Source organism: Saccopteryx bilineata, chromosome 1, assembly GCF_036850765.1.
Source record: "Saccopteryx bilineata isolate mSacBil1 chromosome 1, mSacBil1_pri_phased_curated, whole genome shotgun sequence".
In the NCBI taxonomy this organism is placed as follows: Eukaryota; Metazoa; Chordata; class Mammalia; order Chiroptera; family Emballonuridae; genus Saccopteryx; species Saccopteryx bilineata.
Genome location: NC_089490.1, coordinates 247488900 through 247510115, shown reverse-complemented (window position 1 = coordinate 247510115; position 21216 = coordinate 247488900). Strand labels below are relative to the sequence as shown.

At 44.5% G+C, this 21216-nt stretch overlaps 1 protein-coding gene across 1 annotated transcript in view; it reads right to left on the bottom strand.

Annotated features, from left to right (window-relative positions):
- NIM1K (NIM1 serine/threonine protein kinase) overlaps positions 1-15086 on the bottom strand; it is a 41303-nt gene extending 26217 nt beyond the window's left edge. The window contains exon 1 of the mRNA XM_066240608.1: positions 14923-15086. The gene's annotated coding sequence lies outside the window, so the exon portion shown is untranslated. The remainder of the gene's footprint in view (positions 1-14922) is intronic.
- Between the last annotated feature and the right edge of the window lie 6130 nt (positions 15087-21216).

The following is a 21216-nucleotide window of genomic DNA, read 5'->3' as shown; positions in this document are numbered from 1 at the left end:
TAATGTATGCACAACTGTGAACATACTACAAGCCGTTGAGTTGTATACTTTAAGTGAATGAATTGTATGGTATTTGAATTATATCTCAATAAAGCTGTTAAAATGCATTTAAGAGAATGAAAGGAATTGAAATCTTACACTAGAAAATACTCACTGGATGCAAACTACCCAGCCGGCTGCCTGCAAATCTTCTTCCTGTTACCTTCACCATGCTTTTGGATTGAATATAACCTTCTAATTCTAGACCACTCGTGTTTCATTTCTGTCTGTCACATCTCTAGAGGCCCCCATCTTCCCCCAGCTCACACTCTCAACAGCTAGCTCCCCTTTCAGGTTTTTATTTAGTCTTGCCTACACCTCTTTGGCCAAACTGCCCCAGATGGCTACAGCAAAGATTTACAGAGTTGTGGAATGTGAGAAAGAGAAGACGCTTCAGCTCTCCTCTCCTCCCACATCGTCACTCCATGGACGAGGAGACAAGGGCCCCAAAAGGCCACGTGACTTGTCCATGGTTCCAGCACTACTTAGTCCATGCTCACCTCCTCCAGAAACCTTCCTTCAGTAAGGGCCAATGTCTCCTCTTCTTTCTGCCTGGTCTCTGATCATTGCATCACTTAAAGGTATGGAATGCATTGAGCTAAGCCACCATTCACATCTAAACTCAGATCTTGCAGCCCAGAGAGGAAAACAATGCCTTTTATGGCCACAGCCGCCCTGTCTCAACTGCTAAGGCTTTTCTTCTCTTCTTACAAGCGATTCAAATTCATCGAGACCAGCTCAGTGCTAGCCAGGAGCACACATGGGTACAAACTCCCTGGTTTCCACCAAGAACATTCCCTCAACTCACCTGACAGAAAACCATTGCTCAGGTTTTCAGAAAAGAGCCATTTGGTTCATATGAAACACAGCATCTTTACGTGTTTCAATGCTCCCAGGAAAGAGAACGGTGTAACACAAGGTATTTACATTTCTTCTGACGGGCTCTCCCACTTCCTGTCCTGCCCAGAGCTCAACTCTGTTTGCCAGGAAGCCACCTGCCAGGCCTTTCTAAAATGTAGCTGTTACTGACCTGCCTGAAATCCTCCATTAGAATGATGATAGGATTAAATCCAATCTCCATTGCATAGGCTAGAAAGCTCTTCCATGCCTGGGTCTTTTTTTTTTTTTTTTTTATAAATAAATTTTTATTTTAATGGGATGGCATCAGTAAATCAGGATACATATATTCAAAGAAAACATTTCCAGGTTATCTTGTCATTTAGTTCTGTTGCATACCCATCACCCAAAGAGAGATCGTCCTCTGTCACCCTCTATCCAGTTTTCTTTGTACCCCTCCCCCTCCCCCTCTCCCTCCCTCCCCCCCAACCACCACACTCCTATCCATGTCTCTTAGTCTCGCTTTTATGTCCTACCAATGTATGGAATCCTGCAGTTCTTGTTTTTTTCTGATTTGCTTATTTCACTCCGCATAATGTTATCAAGATTCCACCATTCTGCTGTAAGTGATCCGATGTCATCATTTCTTCTAGCTGAATAGTATACCATGGTGTATATGTGCCCCATCTTCTTTATCCAGTCTTCTATTTTTTTTTACAGTGATTAAAAGCCTTTAAGCAAACTCTTGGCCAATACAGCAAGAATCCATAAAAGAGTAGTGTCCTTAACATGTTCACCAAGTCCAAGTTGGCCCCATCACCATGCCAAATCCCTGAAAAATGCAACCCAACCCCAGTTCAGTCTGTTAGGAGCTGTCACAGGGAGCTGGAGTCCAGGAAAAGTCCACATTCAGGAAAAGTCCGCATGGCACTGGAATTGTTGTCACCATTCTATACTTTGCAGCTCATGTCCAAGTCCCAATGACCACTGCTTCTAGCTGGTAATGATTCAGGTAGACTGGAAAAGCCATTTGCAGCATGCGTGGATATGGAGCTTCTGTTCTCCTCTGCCTGGAGAGATGAGACCAGGTTGCTTTTCCCTGGAGCTCTGCGACTGTCATGCCTGGGTCTTTGTTTTATTTCTAGCTTCATTTCTCATCTCCCTTGCTCTCATTTACCCCCCACCTCGATAGGGTTCAGGACACGCTTCCCCAAACTAGGGCAGCTTGAAATAGTGAGTGTGTGAAGCAGGAGGGTAACTGACTTTATTCTCTCCTTGCTCACCTTTGCTGAGTCCTGTTATAAACCTGCAGGTGGGAGGGAAGGAGCATCCTTATCTCCAAAGGCAAGGGGGCACGGGGAGAATCCTAACAAGCTTCCCCCAGTTTATAACACTAATCTCCTACTCTCTGACCCATCCTGTTTCGCCATGACTGTCCACTCTTCACCAAAACCGCCATCACAATCTCGGGTCACACTGTTTCTTCGGGTCATTTCCTTACACATGACCCTGTGTTACAGAAAACTCATATTAAATTTATGTGCCTTTCTTCGGTTAATCTGTCTTTCTTGGTTTAATTTTCAGACCTAGTCAGGGTCTCTAAGAGGGTGAAAGGAAACTTTTCCTCCCCTAAAGTCCTATATTTGAAACATATCGAAATGCTTGAGATCCCATAAACATCCCAAGCTGCTTTGTGCTTCTGTGCCTTTGACTGTGAATTACCTCTGCCCGGACTGTTTTCCTCGACCCATTCCCCAGTGATCTCTCAAAGCTCTAGCCCTCTAGGAAGTCCTCTTTGACTTTCTTAAGTCCACAGAGCTCTCAGAGTATTTGGTGCACCTCTGTTATATGTATTTACCTCTCTGTGGTATTGCTACTTGTATGAGCATCTCGTCTACCTGTCTAGACTATGAGGGTACTCAGGGCAGGGAGGATGTTGTATTCATCTCTATCTCAAACAGTACCTGGTATAGTGTAGGTACTCAATACATGCTTATGGAATAAATAAATGATTAAATGAATTAAAACAAGTTTGTTGGTAAGCACAAAATTGTTTTGAATTTTTGTTTTATAAGAGATTAATTCCATTCTTATTTCAATCATTTAATGGTCGAAATTCTACTTCTTATTCAAATTTAGCTTAAATTCCTTTTCTTTCCTGTCCCTTCCCTTCTCTTCTGTTCCTTGATACTCCAACCAAAGTTCAGCTCTTCTCTGGTATTTCCCCCATGAACTTTGTGTTTTCCTTCAACATCTTCACGTCCTATCTAGTGTTTGGTTTACTTGTGTACACATGTCTCTCTACTGGAATGTGGATTTCTAAGGCAAAGGTCCTTGAGCTTATTAATTTCAGGATTCTAAGCACCTGGTACCCAGGAGGAGTCCATAAATGCTGGCTGGCTTGAGCAGTGGTGGTGGAATGGATAGAGCATCGACCTGGGATGCCGAGGTGTTGTGGACCATAAATGGCAAAAAGCCATTTTAGATTCAAGGCTTAGCAAAAGGCTAAGTTCTCCCCCCTCCATCTCCATATTTGGCTATGATGCTGAGTATTTGCACCCACTCTAGTTGCTTCCTTGGGTTGCTGGAAGCAATATACATGCCCTTCCTCTGACTTTGTTTGTTTCAGATGTTGGTAGATTTCACTAATGTATCCTGTTTTTGCCTTGGGAAAGTTACTGGATATATAATAAAGCAAACTGGGGCTATAGGGCACTCGGATACTACCAGGCATTTTGAAGAGTCCTCCCTGTCCCATCGTTTTTGTTTTGATAAGTGTGTTTCCTTAATTCCGCACCATTATTAGGAGCAGCGCTGGTCCGTGGCACTGAGGTCTCAGGTTCAAAACCCCGAGGTCACCAGCTTGAGCGTAGGCTCACCAGCTTGAGCACAGGGTTGCTAGCTAGATGGATTCACTGACATCATCCCATGGTTGCTGACTTGAAGCTCAAGGTTGCTGGCTTAAAGCCCAAAGGTTGTTGGCTTGAAGCCCCAAGATCACTGGCTTGAAGCCAAAGTCACTGGCTTGAGCTCAAGGTCACTGGTTTGGGCAAGTGGTCACTGGCTCAGCTGGAGCCCTGCCCTCACCCCAGGTCAAGGCCTGTATGAGAAGCAATCGATGAACAACTAAAGTGCTGCAACTACGAGTTGATGCTTCTCATCTCCCTTCCTGTCTCTCTCATTTTCTCTCAAAAAACAAACAAATCTTTTTTGTAATGCTAGTTGAATTTACTTGAATTGTACTGATAGAAAAGGCAGTGTGGATTCTAGAAGATACAGAAATAGGTATTTCTGTCATAAACATCCTCCTCTGGCTGAGAAAAAAAAACATAGCTCACTACAAATGACTGATCTATGATAAGGAAGAAAAGGCATAAATTTAACAAAACAAAAACAAAAACGCTCTCAATTGTTCTCGCCTGAAACAAGGGCAGGTTTCTTTCAAGTGCCTCTAACCAGAGCGACTCTGGCTAGAAAATTTCTGTGACACTTGTGGGTTTGACGGAATGCCTCACTGCTTCTGTACAGCATTCTAGGGCTCCCAGTGAGGCACGCCTCAAATGTGGCTCGACATTCTTGAGAAGGTTGTTTGAACCGTAAGCATCAGAATGTTTACAGACTGGTGTTAGCTCCAGCCCACAAACAATAAAAACAACCCATTTATGGCTTCCTCTTGGAAGGCTACCAAGGTTAAAATGAGAACAGTTAGAGTAAAAAACACTCCATTTCCCTCTTTTTTTTTTTTAGGGTGTGATAGGCTAGAAGCTTCCAGCAGAATTTGCTTTATTTTAAAGCATGAGAAATAATCCCTGCTCTGTCTTCAAGACCTTCTTTGCACTTCTAGATCCTTCTCAACGGTTCTATAAACGCACACTCATGCACTTGCCCTTCTCCCTACTCCCTGCCTTCCTTCTGTTTACTCTTCCTCAAGGGAGCCAAGACCAACACTAATTAGCAGTGAATTAAATCCCACCTCTAAGCCACTAGGGAGTTGGTGTTTACCCAGAGTTCCAAGGCATCCTACTCCCTTCCTCCTCAAAGACTCCCAGTTAAATATCCAGCCCTGAAGGAAAGTTGTGAGACCTGAATCAATTATGCAATTTATTCCTAAAGTTTACCTTCCCTATAATAAAATATTCTTTCATGCCTCTGGCGCCCATCTTGGCCTACCTGGAGCCCACTTGCTCCTCGTCTTACTCAGCCTTCAAGACCTTACTGTAAATAGCACCTCGATGTTTTCTTTTCTCTAGTCACCCAGAGAAGGCTGGGACTCGCAAGGGCGGCAATGCGGGAAGAATTAGGGAAGGTCACCAGAAGCAAAGATGTGTCATTACAGACCAAGGTTAAGATCAACCCATACCCTCCTTTTCCCAGTGACTATGTACAGATGCAAAAGTTGGACAGTGAATAAAGCTAATAGGAAATAAATTATTCACTTGAAGTACAGTAATGGAAGGGAGTTCTACAGGTACCACGGATCACCAGGAAGACAAGCAAGCTGGACATTCAGATGCTTTATGACCTCATCTCAGTTTTCCTCTGCAATCTTACTTCTTAACACATCCCTAAACCACACCAACCAGAGGCTGCAAGCAGATTGGCCGTGTCATGGTTTCCCTTGATGACCCAAGCACATGTGTGGACTTGTAGGACTACAAAGAGGGGGTCCCTCAGGGTTAATCTCCCATGTTGTGTTTGAGAAACAGATCCAGGGAGGTCAAGGGACTTGCTAGTTAGTGGCAGGAACGAGATTAGAACCAAATATCTTTATCTCTTTACACCATGTCAGCCTACCAAGCAGACCAACAGAATGAATGAGTCTCTAAAACGAATTGTTGGGATTTAAAAACCAAGCTAGGGAAAAAAAATAAAAAATAAAATAAAATAAAAATATATATATATATAATCAAACAGCTAAGTAAATATTTTTATTTGATATCAACTCAAAAAAATTTTTTTTAAATATCAGTATTTTCTCTCGATCATAGAGGACTTTATTACTAAAACAGCTCAAAGTCACACCTTCCTACGTGCTCCACAAGAGAGTAATTTAGAAAACCACTGTTCACTGCACATGCAAAATTATTGCGATAAGTTGTTTGTGATGGCAAAAAATAGGTATAGAATTGGCTTAATAAATGTCAATGCCCTCTTATTTTGTGCCATGATTGCTTAACATGCTCATAGGCCGAATCACCTCTTAGCACTGGACCCCACATACAAAGTGGTCACCTCGCAAACAAAGGCAGCATTGAAACTTGCTTGTTGTTAGTCTTTCAAAGAAAAGTCCCTGGCACATACACTATGTACTTTTTCATCTTTCAAACTGTGCCCGGTCCATTTATCTTTCATGCCTGGTGTTCCATCTCCCCCCAAAACTTCAGCTCCATCCAAACCAGCTCACTCAACTCATTTGTCATTTCCTGCTCATTTCTCCCTCCTGCAAGCCCAGCTGGTCCACAGCCTGGGCCCCACAAGCCCTCACCACGCCCAAGCATGGCTGGTTACTTATCTTATGGCTGCGTTCTTGCTTCCTTATTGATAACTATCTACTGAGAGCTTCCAATAAACAGCACCTGCTCAACAAGTAGGTTGAACACAGAGAATCTGTCATTCAAACCACAACCCTTTCCAGAGGAGAAGGGGACAATAACACGGGGACATTAGGTGTAAGGCAGGACTGTCCCTGACAAGGGGACATACAGGTACCCTGTCACTAAGTGCCGGTGTGGCAAACACTGCAGGGTGGCCCACTCAACCTGTTTACTAACTCTCTTTTTCCTTCTTGCTACCTCCTATTAGAGAGGCTGGGAATTATAGCCTCTCTTTCTCCACCAGAGTTAGTGCTGGCTTGGAGACATGTTCTGGGCAATGAGAACTTAGGGAGGGACTTCTAATGAACTTGGGCTTCCCGATAAAATGGGACATTTAAAGTTAGCATGGCTCCTTTCCCTTTCTTCCCGTGTGGAAGTCGTCTGGAGCTGTATGGCCACCTAAAGTCCATGACCTGGTAACTATGGCAGCAAAAGGAAAGATGACAGAGCAGAAAAATAAGAATACACTCGTGTTTTCTTTTTATAGCAGTTAAAACAAAGTTATTAATCACCTATTACAGCGATTTTCAACTTTTTCACGCCATGGCACTCATAAACTAATTACTAAAATTTTGCGGTACACCAAAAAATATACAGTATTCTATTTTCTGCAAATCTGACAAAAATAAATAAATAAATAAGTGTAATTTTGATTCATTGGCACCGAACAACTATTGTTGTGTTGTCTGGTGTCATTTTTTTTTTATTTGACAATCTATGAAAAAAAAGGTCAGTGCCCCTGACTAAATCATCAGGTATTGCATGTTTTAAAAATTCCTGCAGTACACCAATTGAAAATTGCTGGCCTGTTACTATGTATGAATTATGTTCCCCCCAAATTCATATGTTGAAGACTTAATGCTCAATATGATGGAATTTGGAGATGGGGCCTATGGGGGGGTAATTAGGTTTAGATTAGCTTAGTTCATGAAGGTGGGGTCTTCATATTGAGATTAGTGTCCTTGTAAAAAGAGACCAGAAAGCTGGCATTTTCTCTCTCTCCCTCTCTCTCCCTCTCTCTCTCTGTCATGTGAGGATACAGAAAAAAAGGTGTCCATCTATAAGTCAGAAAGAGAGCTCTCACCAGAACCAATCATGCTGGCTGGCACCCTGAGCTCAGACATCCAGCCTCCAGACCTGTGAGAAAATTAATTTCTGTTGTTTATGCCTCCTGGTCTAGGTATTACATTATGGCAGACTGCACTGATGAGTACACCTATTTAGACTTCTTCTTCTGCAAGAAAATACACTTCTGGTAGCTAAGTAGAAAGGTTCTTTTATTATTTGCAGCCAAAAGCATTCTTAACTTAGAATAGCTACCATCGTTTGGGTCCAGTTACTTTATATATATGATCTTTCATCCTTCCAACAGCTCTGAAAGGTCCCTACAATTACCCTCATTTTTCAGACGAAGAAACGAAACTTCAGGAGGACGTGGTCATCTGTCCACAGTCATACAGGCAGTAAATAGCAGTTTGATGCCCAGTCCAGGCCTGTCTGACTGAGAAGGCTGTGCGGCCCACACACAGAGGCTGCTGCTTCCCCAGCCCCGTGGGCAGCAGCTGTGAATGCATAGCCGTCTCTGCTGAACGATGCTTCAGGAAAGAGAAGCAGGGAAAAGAAATCATTCTCCCCTGCTGTCTGCTCTTTCCTGCCCTAAGCAATGTGAGGGCGCCACCCACTCACTCCACTATAGAATATTCCTCCAACACAAGGTGAGATGTCCAGTTCAGCCAACATTAATTTTGAGTGCCTGCCTGCTTCATGCCATCGGTAGGAGGCCCTCCCCAGGAGCCCTGTAAATACGACTAAACCAGCAGCTAGCGGGGCAAAGTAAATACATAAACGCCTTGTTGAAACACACCTCTCTCTGCACAGGAAGGTGGGCACCCAGAGAGCACGGGGGCGGGACGGAGTCAGGATATTCAGGGAAGGCTTCCTGGGAGAGGGGGCCCAAAGGAATTTGCCTGTGTGACTGCACAAGTACTAAGTTAAGAAAGTGTGGGTCAGGAAACAGAAAGCGAAATGGATTTTTAAAATTGTACCCCAGAATTTGAGGCCACATGAAGGACAGGGAAATGCAGCACCATCGCTTGCTCAGGAGGAGCGCGCATGGTGCTGTGGTGTGTCTAGGGAGCATTTGTCTAAATTTGAAGTCCAGAAAAGTTTAAACATCTTCAGGATTAAATGTGATCAGAGTGTATTTTCTTAGCCAAGAGTGGAACTAATATCCTATTTTTGAATCTTTGTCTCTGTTGTGATGGGCAGCTTTCACCAAATAATCTGGCATTGAATAAAAAGGTTTAATTCACCAGTTTGCAACGTTCACTGAATATTCTAGCAATGAAACAGGCCATTTCAAGCCAAGAGTTTATTTACTTAGCATGGCAGTATAGTAGCCTTTAAGAGTGTTGCATTCTAGCCTCACCTGTGGTGGTGCAGTGGACAAGGCATCAAACTGGTAATGCTGATGTTGCCAGTTCAAAGCCCTGGGCTTGCCTGGTGGGGGCACATGCAATAAGCAACCAAGAAACAGCTAAAGTGAAGCAACTATGAGTTTATACTTCTTGCTCCCCCACCCTCTGTAAATCAATAAAAAATATTTTTTAAAATGTTGCATCACAGCCCTGGCCGGTTGGCTCAGTGGTGGAGCATCGGCCTGGTGTGCAGAAGTCCCGGGTTCGATTCCCGGCCAGGGCACACAGGAGAGGCGCCCATTTGCTTCTCCACCCCTCCCCCTCTCCTTCCTCTGTCTCTCTCTTCCCCTCCCGCAGCCTAGGCTCCATTGGAGCAGGGATGGCCCGGGCGCTGGGGATGGCTCCTTGGCCTCTGCCCCAGGCGCTAGAGTGGCTCTGGTCACGGCAGAGCGACGCCCCCGGAGGGGCAGATCATCGCCCCCTGGTGGGCAGAGCGTCGCCCCCTGGTGGGCGTGCCGGGTGGATCCCGGTCGGGCGCATGCAGGAGTCTGTCTGGCTGACTCTCCCCGTTTCTAGCTTTGGAAAAATACAAAAAAAAAAAAAAAAATGTTGCATCACGTTTTCTGTAAATATGAACAAAGGCAATTGTTTTAGAGCTTTGGTAAATCTTGTTTTACTTTCCTGGACAGACAGTAGTCACCAGACCACACAAAATGGTTCTCAACGTGGATGTGATGTGCTACACAAAGACAGTGACTCCTGAGGAAGTCTGAGTTTTGGCAAGACGAAGTACTCCTCGCCTAGATCACCTTCTAAATCTTTCATCCAAAGCCGGCCACCCAGCCCACATCTCTGCCTCCCAATAGCATCTCTGCTTCCCTGCGAGATTCTGAATTCTCCAGCACATGCAATGTGATGGAACACAAACCTACTAACACAAATTTGTCTCAGCGTTACACGCAGTTCCTTTCAGAGGCATGATTTTTTCACTGGGGCTGCTCAAGGCTTAATTTTCAAACTCCCAAAACGCTGCTAAATGGCTGTTTCTGGCCACACATGTCCTGCATACATGACAGTCTGGTGACTGTCATGTATTGTGGAAGAGCCCAAACAGGTCAGATCTCCCAAGAGGAGATTGTGGCAATCACAGAATGCCAACAAAGGGCAGCAACTAAGTTATTCAGAGCTAAAAGTCCTGAGTTGATGCAGTCAACAATAATCGATATGTGACAAGGAAAAATAACCAATAAAAGTGTGTCTACATCGTTAATTTACCAGAAGTGCAGAACTCAAGTTTCTAGGGCCCACCAGGTAGATGAACATAATCTATACAAAATTAACCCATCTTAGTGAAATTTCATAAAACAATGAAAGAATCCTCTGAGGCTCCAGAGAGAAAAAGTAGGTTTCACGCCAAGAAACAAGAATCGGAATGACACTGAACTTTCAGTAATGCCGGAAGCTATAAACGATGAACCGATGACTTTGGACATTTGCAGGAATTAATTCCTCTACTTAGCCAACCATCAATTAAATGTGAGAGTAAAATAAAGGCATTTTCAGACATGAAAGTTCTCAAATGTTACTTCCCATAACCCTTTCTTAAGAAGCTACCAAAGTGGATGCTCCCTAAAAAGAAGGTGTAAACCAAGAAAGGAAAACTAGAACACAACAAACCGACAAACCGGGAATCAGCACAGCAGGGAAGTGAAGGGAAGTCTTAGCATGCCAGTGCGTGTCAGGGCTAGAACTGAACTGGGGAAGGAAGAGGAACCCAGGGGTCACGAGGGGTCCAGCCAGGGGAACCAAGGCTGGTTTTGGAGGGGGTTGGGTGGGGTAGGGAAACAACTAGCAATTCTCTGAAAATACCAAGGAGAGGTATTTTACAGAGTCATTAGTATTTGGGAAGAAACAGCAATAGGATTCTGAAAATTGAACAAATGAAAAAAATAATTATTTTCTCCAAAATAACTGGTGCAGAAAAAGCAATGCAATTATAGTTACAGTCATGATGCAAACTCAGTGTCGAAGTCATTAAAATTGTTATATTGCATGTGGACAGAATTTTCCAGTGAGATGTGTGCGAACCCTCGTCCTCATCATTCTAGCACAATCAGTAGCCCCCCAACTCTGCTTCCCTACACCCCTGTACTGAAACGACAGCTGTTCATCTGTAAGAACAATTTCCTCCTTCTTCCAAAAGTCATGTTTGACCAACCATTTCTGAAACTAGCCAAATTTTGGCTGCTCTGGCTAAGTCCTAAGAAACATTTAGCCCCGAGCCAGATAGTCCTAGGAGCTTTCCTATGCCTGGCATCTTCAAATAAAGGGCTGTGCTAATAACGCTCTGATTTCCTCCCACAGACTGTGTTGCAAAAATAAAGGGAGGGAAGTGGGAGGAGGTGGAGTAAGAGAGCTGTGCCCTCACCTAAAATAAGGAAAAGTACATAGATTCTGTCTAAAATTGAATCAAGAACTGGCTGGCCATCTAAGCAAATTATTTGGAAATAGGGAGGTAAGTACTCCTCCAGCAGCTAAGAAACAGAGTGATTGTATCCCAGGAAGGAACTATTGTTTTGTTAAAATCTTTTTAGGTGCTGTAATTTATAAAATTAGATGAAGGCATTATTTTGATATTTAAGAAACTTTTAAAAAGTAAACATTTTCAATTTAAAGCAAAAAAATTTACATAATCAAGTGTGTCTATAAATTATCCCAACTAAATGGTCCCAACAAATAGAGCTGGAGAAAGCTTTCTTGGTGGCTTTCAGGATTGGAAAGAGGAAGGTCTAGTGAGCAGCTAGTTCGGCAAAGATGGGGAAGCAGTTAGTTGGAGTGCATTCCAGACCTCTCAGACACACTGTATGTCAGAGTACTTTGCTAAATAGGGTATTGGGGCTTCCTAGAAAAGCATCAAGTTCTCTGTTGTTCATGGAAGATAAAGAATTCTTTTTAGCTTCCTGCTCTCCAACTTAACTTCCTTCCTTCCTTCCTCCCTCCCTCCCCCCTCCCCTCCCTTCCTTCTTCCTTCCCTTCTTTCCTCCCTTCTTTCTTCCCTCCCTCCCTCCCTTCCTTTCTTCTTTCTCTCTCTCTCTCTCCTGTGCAACTCTCTTTAGACTGGACTTTTTCTCTTTTACTCACTTTCCCCTAATCTGTGAGTTTTCTCCTCACTTAATACTCTTTTTCCACTTGGCTTTATTTTTCTCTGTAATCATAAATCCTTCCTGTAATACCCACCCTCTCTCTCTTCTCATTTCCATGCTAATTCTTGGCCAAAGTGCGTGTATTTTTTACCCTTAATTTTCCAAGTAGTTAGCTGAAATGATCTGTCTTTTGAATGAGACTCGCCCATCTGTAAAATTGGTTAATATTACATGGAATGCTTAAAATAATGGCTAAGCTATCTTTGAAGTTCTTGAAAAAAAATAATTTAAGAGCTGTGATCTGCTTAATTCAAATTGTAGACTATTATCTTCATAAATTATTTGAATATTCATTCTTTTCTTGAAATTTATAACTTCAATTCTAGAGAACTTTTTCTAGCATGACAAAAGGAAATGACAACAATAGAATGAGAGTCATTTTATGAAGTTCTTCCTTTCAGAAATAAAAAAAAATAGTGAATTAAGGCTCCTACTTCCTAGGGACATACTGTCATGAGACTCAAAGAATATAGTTGGATTTTTTAATGTTTTAATTTTCTCAAAATAAAATGATATATTTGACTGAAAATGCTAATCTACTAAGACAAAATCTTTTCTTCTTTTAAAACTGTAAGTCTAGGGTTATTCAAATTTTCCGATCATATGTTATCAATGAATAATATTGATTTATAGGATTCATTGCTCAGGAATTAAGGATGTGTAAAGAATTATGGTTCTTTAAAAACACCAACATTTGCTAATTAAAGTATTTGAATGGTTTTGTTAACCAATGTCACCCCAATAAATTCAATAAAAAAATAAAAGTAAATTAAAGTATTTGAATGGTATCAGTGCTTCTCCCAAATTAATCCATTTTAACCGAAAACCTCAGGGTAAACCAAGAGCACTGAGGGCTCTATGGCCTATGTGGGGAATGCAGGTTTCACACAAACCTGCCTTTATTTTAAATGTAGGCTAGTTATTAGAAAAAAAGCACATACCAAACTAAACATCCAGCCCACATTTCTTCCTAACGCAGAAGGAGGCCTTTCTGAAGGTTTTTCCAGGCTTACCACTTACCAGCGGTCAGGCCAAAAATAAACCCGTGCAGGCTTAGCGGGGCAAATTCAACAGCACACAAAACACTAGTCCATAGAGAGGTGGCCTTAGCCTTCTCCCTATTAGCCTCTTTCTGGGACCCCACCCACTCACCCCCATCTCCTAATTAGAAAGCTAATTAGAGTTCCAGGTTTACATGCTAAATAGGGAGGGAGGTGAGGTGGCAGGCCAGGATTCCTTAAATTCGAGAACTCTTCTCCCTGGTTAGTGCAGGGAGCCCGGGAGAGAGCCGCCCGGGACTATTTGGCGGAGGGCAGTGTTTACTTTCAGTTGCCTGAGAGGAAAGATCTGTTTTACAAATTGCACATTCTGAAAAAATAAAATTAAGAACAACAGCAACATGCCTTTGGCTTTTAGCACTTTAAGGAAAAGAAACAAGAAACAAGTATCTTATAAGCTCAATCATTAGTACCATGGTAACCTAAGGGGACACAAGGAGAGCTCCTCCAGAACAGTTCCTGGTTCCTGCCAGGCTGCGTCTCAACAGTGCAGGGCGACTACTTCAGTTACCATGGCAACCAAAATTAGAAGTGGTTTTCCAACACTAACAGAAACCATCTTTTTTGAAGCGCTTCTGTGAATCATATTGAATACTTATGATACAAGCTTGAATGATACATATTTTCTTTAAAAAACAAAAGCACAAAACCCACCATAATGCCATAAACACACGCTCGTTTTAGATTCCTCTTTGAAATCCTGACTTGGAATAGGCTTTTCGGTCCGGATTTGTTTGTTTCCCTTTCGGATCCCCGCGGCCTCCCGTGCGAACGGGATTTGTTTAATTTCCAAACTTGTCTGAACTGCCCGGGTGAGAGTTAAGAGTGTGGTTCGTTCGCTCTGGTTTTGTCACGGGGTGAGGCTTAGGGTTGGGGTGGGGCAGGTCTTGTCTCCTAAACTCAGGAGGACGAAGTAGGCTGCGGAGCAGGAGGGGGAGGGAGAGGGGGAGGGGAAGGGGAAGGAGGAGCGGAGAGGAGGGGTGAGGAGGAGGGGGAATGGGGTGGGAGGAGGTAGAGGAGGGAGAGGACCCGGGAGAAAAAGTGCAGATGGCTCTGAGTCTTCGCTGCCCCTCTGAGGGCTCAGAGCACTGTCCTTTGCTGTCTTGAGCTCTCCATCTGCCCAGATGCTATGACAGGCACACAAAGGCTGGTCAGAAGTGGCATTCTAAAGCCCCCATTGCGGCCCTTTGCCCTCTCTGGGTCGTCACCGCCGTCTTGGGCGTCCGGGAAGAGAAGACGAGGCTCTTCTTTCCTTGCACTGTCTTTCCAAAGAAGCACCTTTCCTTAGGGGGAGTCGTGGCGTGGGGAGAGGTGGCAGGTTTCATCCCCTGGCCACTGCCCTTTGTTATCGGTCCCGTCCCCCACCAGCGTGGCTCAGGCAGGTGCCCAGCCCCGGTGACACACGGCAGCCCGGGGGCCCGCGCTCCAGGTGTGCTCGCGCAGGGCACCAGAGGCCCTCCTGGGCTCACGTGCGGCGCGCACAGACCAGGGCTCAGGGACACACGCACACATCCCCGCACACGCCACACAGGCCCGGACCACGCGCGCGGGCGCTCTGTCGCCTCCCGCCCCAACGCCCTGTCCGCGGATGGGCCTGGGAGGGGACGCTCCCAGGCAGTGCCTTGCCTCCCGACTCCCACTCAGCCCTCTTCCACCTGAATTGCTCTCCCTTTGCTCCTGGGAGCGCGGGGAGGTGGGGGGACAGGCGACCCTCCCAGCCCCGTCTACGGGCGGGGTGCGGGCGCTGGCTGCGAGCCCCACGGCCCTCCCTTACCTTCTGGCGAACCCGGCTCCGATCGGCAGCGCGGCTGGCGCTGGGGCGGCCGCGGGCGTGAGCGGTGCGAAGGTGTCACGGCGCCGGGAGCCCCCGGGGCTCCCCAAGCTGTAGGGGCGGCCGACCAGAGCAACAGTGGCCACGGCAAACCCCGCCCGCCCGCGGGGCCAGGGCTTGGCCGCGAGCGGACCCAGGAGCCCCGTAGCGTTTCCCGAAGGACCAATCGGGAGCGGGGGGCTGGCCCGGGGGAGGGGGCCTCGGTTGGACCTAGAGACACGGGCCCAGACCTAGGAGGCTGGTTTCTATGGCAACCTGGAGGGAGGGGCGGTAGGGAGGAGGACAAGCGGCAGCGGGACACCCATCACAGACAGGCGAGGGGGGGGGGCGTGCCGCCGGGAGGACCCCTCCTAGAGCGTAGATGGGAAGCCGCGACACAGCAGAAAGGGATGGACGCAGTCCCGTGGACTCATGCCTGGTACTGAGCTGCTCCAGCCTCTTGACCAAAGGTTTCCCTGTCCTCGGGAGTCTGCCACCCGGTAACTCTCCGGACAGAACGGGGGTTTCCAGCAAACACTGTGACCGCTCCTTCGGGTGAGTCTGGCGGGGCCCATGCCACCCTCTGAGCGGGTTCCTCGCCTACATTAGGTCGTTCCTTTGGTATCACTTGGGCAGTGTACCCCTGATTCCCTGTTTGCTCCCCAGCTACAGCCCTCAGCCCTGGGCTAATGAACGGCGGCGAGGTTCAAATACTTTTCCGATTTACATCAAGGAAGCCAACTCATTCACTTGACTGTGGAGCGGGAATGCAACTGGGAATGCAACTCATAGACTACTAAAGCAGAGAAGTTATGAGTGAAGTTCAAGTCCTTCGTTTACAGAGGAGGAAATGGAGGTCAGAGAAGTCAGGCAGCTTAGGAAGGGTCACACAGCTGGTTAGTGGCAAAGCCAAGGCAAGGTGGGGAGTTCTCTTCCCACCTCCTCATGCCCCTGGAGTCTGTATTCATAATCACCAGGGCAATATTTACAAAAGCAAAAGTGCTGAGACGAAAAATAACTGAAATTTTAAATCCTTTTATGGTAGAAATTAGGGAACCCAGAAATTCCTCTTTTTTTTCCATTTGCCAGGCATTGTTATAAGAATTTCCACAAAGATGATTAAATCCTCAAAATAACAAATTAGGCGCTCCAATCCATCCCCATGTTGACAGATGAGGAAACTGAGGCCCAGCAAGGTTGTTTGACTTGCCCGAGGTCACACAGCAGTCCAGTCCTGGCCGTGGGATTCAAACCCACTTGGTCTGACTCTGGAGTCGGTTTTCTCCTTCTTCACTACCCTGCGCTGCTTCTCTGAATGGTGATGGAAGGGTCCAGGACAGGAAAAGCCGGAAACAAAACCTTGGACAGCTCCAGGGACTGGCCCATGAGAATGGCAAGAAGCCAAGATGGAGTGATTCCTTCCTTGGTTTAGGAGAGAATTGTCAGCGTGGGTAGGACAAGGGATCTCTCAGAAAGGTTTGTCTTTAAAGGGGTGTCCTCTCCTCAAAAGGCAAGAGGATTTTTATAAAGAGAGTAATCTTTAACATAGCATACGCTTTCAGTCTATTCTCTTTTAAAGCAATAAGATACAGGATAAAACTTGACATTTTTTAAACAATAGAATATTTATAGTAATTGAATTCTATAACATGACAACATGCAGGCTAGGATGTCACAAAGGAAACAGCCTAGAAACAGAAAGCCCCTAACACTCTGCTTGACATAGACTGGCCCATCATAACTCCACAGGGCAGAGCAGATGCTCGAGTCCAGGGGCTCAGGGCTCCTGGAGACTATTATAGGAGAGGAAAACTTAAAACTCAGCATCTGAGACAACTTCTAAAGTCCACTGGCCAGATTCTATTCTAGGATCCCCGGCACCCTGGACCGCCATTGCTCTTGGAGCCATGCTTCTCGGATCTGCTAAATTTCACACCAGAGCCTTCCCTCCCTCGGGAGTCTGGGACCCACAGCCACAGAGGACCGACTTCCCTTCAATGCCCTACACTTGAAAAAGTGTTGCTTTTCTCCTACAAGGGGCCATTGAACAATACATTGATTACGATGTAATAGAATGCAGAGGTTAAAAATTTTTTGTTTTGAATAGTATGGGAAAATATTTTCAATATATTAAAGCAAAAGTTGCAACACAAAATGTTTTTTGTTAGCTGGTAAGAATCACAGGTTAGATTTAAGTGATCGTAATCCCTTCCAGTGTTTTGTTTTTTTTTAGAAAAACTTTAATGCCAGAAAAAGATTATTTTTTTTCCAAAAGAATGAAACTGTCAGATCTATAAAGATAAGGTAGTTAGTTTCATGGTTTTTAGGAAGCTCATTAAAATTTGGTTGTCTAGCCTGACCAGGCGGTGGCGCAGTGGATAGAGCGTCAGACTGGGATGTGGAGGACCCAGGTTCGAGACCCCGAGGTCGCCAGCTTGAGCGCGGGCTCATCTGGTTTGAGCAAAGCTCACCAGCTTGGACCCAAGGTCGCTGGCTCGAGCAAGGGGTTACTTGGTCTGCTGTAGCCCCACGGTCAAGGCACATATCAGAAAGCAATCAATGAACTAAGGTGTCGCAACGAAAAACTAATGATTGATGCTTCTCATCTCCGTTCCTCTCTGTCCCTATCTATCCCTCTCTCTGACTCTCTCTCCGTCTCTGTAGAAAAAAAAAAATTTGGTTGTTTAAACCTGGCTCCCCTGAGTTGGCAGCAAAGAAGTCTAATACATTTCTTAGATTCTAATGCAGGAGGTACTTGTTCCATGCCTTGAGAAACATGGACAGTGACTAAGAGTTTAGAGCAGGGGTCGGGAAACTTTTTGGCCGAGAGAGCCATGAACGCCACATATTTTAAAATGTAATTCCGTGAGAGCCATACAACGACCCATGTACGTTACGCATTATCCAATAAAAATCTGTGTTGTCCCGGAGGACAGCTGTGATTGGCTCCAGCCACCCGCAACCATGAACATGAGTGGTAGGAAATGGATTGTAATACATGAGAATGTTTTATATTTTTAATGTTATTTTTTTTATTAAAGATTTCTCTGCGAGCCAGATATAGTCATCGAAAAAGCCACACCTGGCTCGCGAGCCATAGGTTCCCAACCCCTGGTTTAGAGTCCTACACTACCCACTGATTCCTAGCTTTGCAACTTACTAGCTGTGTGACACCCTTTGGTTTCAAGAATCTTCTAACCGCAGCTTCCTCATCCATAATCTGGATGTTGTTGTGAGAATTGAGATAAAGTTTCTGGCAAATAAAAACTAGATTTTCTTAACTTGGAGTCCATGGCCTTGGGGTGGTTGGCAGGAGGATCACTTATTGAAAATGTATTTTAAGTGTATTCCTTTCATTGTAATCTCTAAGTGATGAGGCTCAAAGGAGGCCAGAACCTCCTTTAATAAGAGCTTAATAAGTGGTAGCTATTAATACAATTACTGCAAATTCTGAGGGACCCTTGCATATCTGACGCTGTTCTGGGCCGTATAGACACATTCTACTCACATTTTCTGGTTATTAAGTCACCTGAATGTGAACTTGGGCTATTTGTGAGGTTGTCCTACCCCCACTTTCTTTCCATCCTCCCTCTGGTGGGGATATTTGACAAATCTTGGGAGAGAAGGCAGAGCAAAGACTGCATAGTGCTGTAGAGTTAAATCTGCAACTCAAAAAGACATCCTCCGTGCCAGGAAAATGGGTCCTCTTTACCCTATTCAGGATCTGTGTCTACTTCATGTCATTTCTCAAATTTTCCAGAGTTTTATCTTGGTTTAACCTTCTTTGACATTCTGGGTATTTCCTTCAGATCTGTCTTCTAGTTCACTGTTTCTTTCGGGTGCTGTAATTAGCTGGTCCGCCTGCACACTGACTTTATTAACCTCGGCAATGCAAATATCATGAACAAACCAAGAGGTGAAAGTATGAGACAGCCAGCTCATACTATTTCACAGCAGGGGTCAATTGTTAGTGTAAAATTGAATCAATTGCAACAATTAGTATTTATTAAAATTTTAAAAATTTTATAGGGAGCTTTAAAAATTCACTTTAGCCTGACCAGGCGGTGGCGCAGTGGATAGAGTGTCAGACTGGGATGCGGAGGACCCAGGTTCGAGACCCTGAGGTCGCCAGCTTGAGCATGGGCTCATCTGGCTTGAGGAAAAAGATCACCAGCTTGGACCCAAGGTTGCTGGCTCCAGCAAGGGGTCACTCGGTCTGCTGAAGGCCCACAGTCAAGGCACATATGAGAAAGCAATCAATGAACAACTAAGGTGTAGCAACAAAAAACTGATAATTGATGCTTCTCATCTCTATCTATTCCTGTCTGTCCCTGTCTATCCCTCTCTCTGACTCTGTCTCTGAAAAAAAAAAAATTCACTTTAGATTTTCCTGCCTCATCATTTAGTCATGAATGTTCAATACTAAACTTTATTCCTAAGGGTGAACTACAATAGAGAAAATAATTGTGATCTTGAGGAATTTTTATTATAAAAGTAAATTTAATTATGAGTTCCTGAGATTCTCACTAGAGCAGCAACTATACTGCAAACCTTTCTTGACTACGTACCCATGTGTAGCAACTAGTGTAATATTTTCTTATAACTGGCACTTGTCCATTTATAATTGGATGATGAAGGACAGCTGAGGGCTGTGGGCTGCTTGATACTTTTAAAGCAAAATTGTCTCTATGGAAAGTTAGAAAAATCAAATTTGAATCATTACCTTTGTTTAGTTTTACTCTTTAGTCTTTAAATAAGCACCATTTCAATTGGAGTAGGGTTCTGAGCCCATTATTCCCTCCGCAGTATTTCTTAGCTCTAACGGATAACTATTATTTCACAGGACATAGCTCCTGTTCTAATCTAGGTAAGTCAACCAGGATCCCCAAAGCAGTTAATGGTCACCTATTCTCTTCAGTGAATCCTTGCATTAACATGTACTTCTTAGCAGATACTAGCTAATGTTTTGTGTCTAAAGTATATGAGTTACCCAAATGAAGCAAAAGTATCCCGTCAATCATTTGAATTTTCTGGTTAGAGTAGCACCTGGCCACACTATAAAATAGAAGAGACCGTCAAAAAAGTTCATGTCACTGGCTAGTTATCTGTGCCCTATGTCCATTTTTTCCAAGAAGGGTTTGAGGACTAACAGCATTATCATGGAACTTGTTAGTGATCCAATTTCTCCCCTCTGACCCAGACCAGCTGAGTCAAGCAACGTGTATTTGAACAGTTCTGGTGTAATGCACACTAAAGTTGGAGAACCACTGCGTAGATGGTGTAGTCTCAGGGCAATGAGACAGTAAAGAGACATCAAGACACAATTTGCTGCCTGTACCTTTTCAGCACATATCCCATTCCCTTCATCCCTGACCCCATCAAGGGCTGATGCCAATTCCCAAATGGAAGTGGGTGCTTTAGCCCAGTGGTCCCCAACGTTTTTTGGGCCACAGACCGGTTTAATGTCAGAAAATTTATTTTCACGGACCGGCCTTTAGGGTAGGATGGATAAATGTATCACGTGACTGAGACAAGCGTCAAGAGTGAGTCTTAGACAGATGTAAGAGTGAATCTGGTCATTTTAAAAAAATAAAACATCGTTCAGACTTAAATATAAATAAAACAAATAATATGTTATTTATTATTTCTCTGCAGACCGGTACCAAATGGCCCATGGACCAGTATCGGTCCATGGCTCGGGGGTTGGGGACCACTAAAGTTTAGCCTATGCTGCTCTTGTGTAAGCCACTGTTGTGGACTACAGAGGTCTCACATAGCAGTGACAGCCTTTCAGTGATGAAGAGTGTAGTCTGCAGAGTCCAGCGCCCTGGTTTCTAATGCTGGCTCCATGCTTCACTGTTTCTCATCTCTTCCTCTCTTAGGTTCCTCCATTTTTATCTACCTCACATGGCACTGAGGTAATTAACTGTAAAGGGCTTGACATCATAAATGATGCTATTACATTACAATGAAATTTCGTGTCCATCTGATGCTGTAAGATTATGGTCTATAGTCATTGGGTCTGTAATCTTCATACATCAATATGGTTAACCCTTTTGCAGACTGGCACCAGTTCACAGACTGGTGGCTGAAAACCATTGTCTTAAAGACCTACATGGACCCTTCTAATCCTGAAATCTTCTAAGTTGAATGCAGTGGGAGCATTTATATCACAAAAATATTCCCACTTTAATAGTTTAGGCAGCCTTTTAAAACTAGTGAGACTATAATAAGAGCCTTCTGGTTTTATACATTCAG